Source organism: Gossypium hirsutum, chromosome A04, assembly GCF_007990345.1.
Source record: "Gossypium hirsutum isolate 1008001.06 chromosome A04, Gossypium_hirsutum_v2.1, whole genome shotgun sequence".
Lineage (NCBI taxonomy): Eukaryota > Viridiplantae > Streptophyta > Magnoliopsida > Malvales > Malvaceae > Gossypium > Gossypium hirsutum.
Window position 1 is genome coordinate 17,302,926 of NC_053427.1, and position 5,270 is coordinate 17,308,195.

Here is a 5,270-nt window from a genome sequence, read left to right on the forward strand (position 1 = left end):
ATGAGAATTGGTAAGTTTGGGCTTGACCAAATATGAAGTCTTATGCATGTATAAGTAAAGATGAAATGATCATGAACATGTCTTGTTTGTGTATGTTTAAGTGCTCCATGTTAAGTGCCTTTGGAGTCATGTATATTTGTAACGCCCTGAATTTGGGCCTAGAAGTATTGGGCCTTGAGTATGGGTCTGTAGGGAGGTTGTATAGAAGTAGTTAATTGTGCAAGGAAATGACACAACTGTGTATTTGCTTTAGTGGTTAAGTGCTCTGTGAAGTGTTTGAGAAATCTTGGGTTCAAACTTGGGCTTTAGCAAAAATTTTGGTGTTCAGTGAATAAAACCCTGGATGCTTGGATGATGGCCTTTTAAATTATCGTGTTAAGTAAATGACACAAGGAAGCATGTGGTTTAGTGGTTGTGGCATCATTAAGGTTGCAAGGGAGCCTGGGTTCAAGTCTTGGCTCTTGCAATTTATTTTGGTTTTTCTTTTAAAGGAACCTGGACTTTGGCCTATAAACTTTATAATTAATTGAAGATATTTTGTGACACAGATAGAGCCTGTGGTGGAGTGACAAGGTGGCGTGTTGCATAACTGTGAGATCTGAGGTTCAAGTCCTAGGATGCGCAATGGAGTAATTATTTTGTTGTTTGAGCTGTGTAGGAGGTGGAGCTGGACTGGAACTCTGTGGTTGAAGTGGTCATAAATAACGAAAAATAATTAATTTTCCTAATGGTTGAAAGTAATCCCACATCGGGAAGCTAACATGAGCATTGGTGAGAAGCTAGCTTTAAATAGGGCAAACTAGATGAGTTGGTGAGGGGGGAAGTGGTTAAGACTCAATGCAAGATGTGCCAAAGTTGGTGATCATGGACTTCGGCGCGTTCTCATAAACAAGAGTGTATTCACACCCTTCTTTGTTGGAAATCGGTAAAAGCCGAAAAGTCGAAACTTCAATAGTTGAGGCCTCACGAGCGTGCGATTACTCATAGGGTAAACCGAGCCCACAAACCATGGGCGATAGACTGTAGAGGCCGCCACGAGCGTTCTCATGTACTGGGCCTCGATGGGCCAAATGGGAGCAATGGGCCCTGTGGGCCTGCTTGTGTAAATCTAACTGATAGGTGGGAAGTAGTTGGACTTGTCATGTCATATGCATTGCATAGGCCATTAAGGGCTTCGTTGGGCCGAAATGGGCCAGGAGGGCCCAATAGGCTCGTGGGCCCCATACAGATTAAATCCACGGTAAGTGATAAATTTTGGACTGGGCTATGTAGGTCACATAACCGTAGCTAAATTTGGGCTAAGTGGACCATACGAGCGTGTGGGCCCACTTGGGCCGAATAATGGGTCTTAGGCCTATTTACACCGTTAGGTCTATTTAGGTTACTTAAATCGCTCAAGGCGACTGTGGACCTTCTGAGAGGTCAATTATCTGTACCAAGACCCCATAGGGTAAAATGACCAAAATACCCCTGAGGGTTAAAAATTACTATTCTACCCCTAATGGGTGGAAATGACTGTTATACCTTAGAGGTAGGTTAATTGATGAGTGTATGATATATACATGACCGTATCTGAGTATGAAACCTTGCATACAAAAAATATTATGACATGACATACTGCATTGGGGTTGGGATTCTGATTTGAAGGAAGTACTCTTCTGGTGGCTTTGCCACGTATTCTGATATTAGTGGCTACATCACGTTTACCGCTATTAGCAGCTTTGTTGCGTTACTATTAGCAGCTACACTGCGATATTGGTGAGTTGGCTAGGTGGATCGATTTAATCCCCACATGGTGAATTGGTTGGTACGGGTGGTGAGCAGGATGGATTGGTTGGGTTACATACCTGTATGGTGATTATACTGTTTTGGGTATAGGCCCACACTGTTACTGCATAGGGCTTAGGCCTAGACTGTACTGTTAATGAATAGGGCTTAGGCCCAGACCATTACTGTATGCACTGTTATTATTGACCGATAGGGGATTACACACTGAGTTTTCGTAAACTCACCCTTCTTTTAACTATGTAGGTAATCCCCAGCCTTAGACGATTTGGAGCCGTGAGGGACTCAGTGGTGGCCACACGTCCGCAGATTAGTTGTTAATAACTCAATTTATTTAAGCTTTCATATTTGGGTTTTAGTTATGTAATAAGGCCATTTGGGGGGTTTTTAACTTTTAATGGGCTTTTGATTTCTTATATTAAAATGCTAGTCTAGGAAAACTAGAGTTTTCAAACTATTCACGGTTTTCTAAAGAACATGAGCTTTAAACAACAAAGTTTTCAAAAGAGCTTTCGTGATTTAAGTTGAATTAATATCCCAAAGGTAAATATTTTGAGCAAGCGTATGTGACGAGATGATTTGATAACCCCGTTCAAAAAGGTTTTACTTTTAGAAATAAACTTTTACCGACAACTTGATTTTTGAACGATGCTTTGATGCAACACACCAGATTCGACTGTAGCGTTTAGGCTGGGTTTGGGGTGTTACAATGTGTTTGTGCAATTAAGGGTGGCAAATGGCTTGGTAAATAGCCTTTTTTTGAGCCACACGGGTAGAGACATGCCCGTGTGTCTCAACCGTGTGAAGGACACTGCTTCAAGACATGGGCATGTGCCCCGGCCATATGAAGTCTACACTTGATTTTTGGAATTTAATTCGCCACAAGGCCTAAGCACATGGGCGTGTGACTTGGCTGTGTGACCCTATTTTGTTGATGATGTCTTAAATAGAGAGTTACATAGGTTGAGGACACGGGCGTGTGTGACCCTCACAGCCTACCCACACGGGCGTGTGACCCCTATTTTGATGATTTTTTTGAGTTTTCCAAAGTTCTCTGTTTAGTCTCGAATCATACTCAATGTATGTTTTGGGCCTCGTGGGCCCATATAAGGAACGATATGCATATGTATGAATGGTTTTAAATTGAATGAAATTTTATGGCCTAGTTTTGTATGATTGGTTATGTTTAAGTTTGATAATGCCTCGTATCCTGTCCCAGCGTCGGACACGGGTAAGGGGTGTTACAGGATATGTTTTATGCCATGCTTTGATTGGATTTATATGTGCAATGTCACACCAACTCACCTTGTGAGCTGGTGTGTATAGGAAAGGAAAGTTGGCTTCTGACATAATGAAATTATGCTTGGTTGTTTAACTTAAAATATTTGGTAAGTTTATGTTTCCTTTATACGAGCTTACTAAGCATTAACTGCTTACATAGTTGTTTTCCTCTATCTTGTAGATCATTGGAAAGCTCAATCAGTTGGAACCGCATAGGAGCACAATCACACTATCCATTCATCATATTGGTAGTTTTGAATATTTTGGCTAATGGTTATAAATGGCATGTCATAGGATTTTTCATGTTATTTATCAATTTGATGTGATTTAAGTTTAATTACATATAATGCTTGTAAGTGTATTGTTCACTATAAATGAAATGTGAAAATGATTGTTATAATTTAAATTGAATAAATGTTCTGTTTGAAATCAAATGTTCTAAATGTTCTTAATTGTATTGTAATACTATGTAACTCTAATCTGACGACGAAGATGGGTTAGGCGTGTTACAGTAGAAGTTAGGAGGCCTAAGTTAGAATAATAGAGAATCTAGTAAGCTACTTCTAGGAGTATGAAAGTTTTGGTGCTCAGAAAAGCTAAGCGGATGAAGGAAAGAAGCAACATGTGAGTTTTTCTACTCAAGCATTGAACTGCTAAAGTTGTTGCATGATTGCATGTGTTTATGAGTATCCGCCATTCTAGTCAAAATGCATGATATGGAGGGGAAATTACAAGAGGGAATAGAAGAAGCTAGGATCTAGAAAAGGTGACATTCTATTAGATACCACCAGACGGTGTTGCTATGTGCACTTGTGATGTGCGAAGCTCTGGGCATTGTGAAGGGGACATCATGGTGTTTGAACATCAATATTCTGACGATAAATGAGGAATGGATGGGATGCAATAGGAAAAGCAAATAGAAAGATCATGGCTAGGCCATGGGTCCGACCGGAGGTTATATACCAAATCTAAGTAAGACCAAAGCTGAAAGATGTTATGGTATCATGTGAAAGCAAGCTAGAACGACTAAATAGAATGAAGACTAGGGCTAAAAGATGTTATGAAATCCTTTGATAGTTCACCAAGATAGTAAACACAAGCTTATATTGTGTAAGACCATAACTAAAAGATGCTACAACATCACAAATAGTCCAACGGGTGATCTACTGCAATTCGTTATAGTGTAGTGGGTAGGTTTGTGTAAGTGTACACAGTCGTTATCAAGTAATAAGTAAATAAAAGAGTTATTGTCTCTATATGGATTGTGTATGTTACTCAATTAATTACAAAATTAAAGTTCTACAAATTGGTGATAAGAACACAATTTTTCGAGTGATGGATGATTAAACTAAATTAAATTATCTAGATGTAAGATGATCCATAATGCAATTTAATCTAAGTACGATAAAAATGTATGAATGAATTTAATAGAAAGAACAAAAAATTCAACAATCAATAACATGAATAGGCTAGAACAATTGCATCATTCAACTTAATTCATTTTTCTCATGTTTAACAGTGTTCAGAAAATATTCCATGGCAACTCGATCTTTCATGAGTTTGAAACCAAATTAAGTCCTTTCAGAATCTTTTGCTTAGTAAAACATGCATTTTACTAATCATATTAAACTAAGGGTTTCTTAGATTTCATGTGAAGTAACAGGGATGGGTTAGGTTTGAAACAATTTAATCACATAAACCTAAAAGCTATGAAAGATAATAGAGCTCGTTAAAGTTATTATGAACCTTTAATTTAGTCAAGTTAGGATCTAAATTAGGCATGCACTTTTTAACTATTTTGTCCATTAGCCGTCATCTGGTTAGGATCGCTCAGCTAATTCCAATGCATCCAATCACATATGAATGAAATAAATACTTGAGTTTAATTGAAAACATGAATGACTGAGGCACACACATTATAAACCTGACTTAAACAAACTTCATTGAATTGATGCAGTCATCCTAGCTAAACAGATTTAAGCTACCATTTTTTATGACAAGATAGCAAAGCACATTGCAAACATGATTAAAATCAAAGTATCAAATAAAGGAAGAATAAACTCTGTTCGAATCAACAACCTTGCGAACTCCGATTGAAGAAGTTTACTTCCATCCTTGTGTTGATCCTTTGCTAATGGCTCCTCGAGGTGGCTAGACAAGAGATGATCTTATCAAGGTTTTGTTGGCTAAGAAAGAAAGAAAAT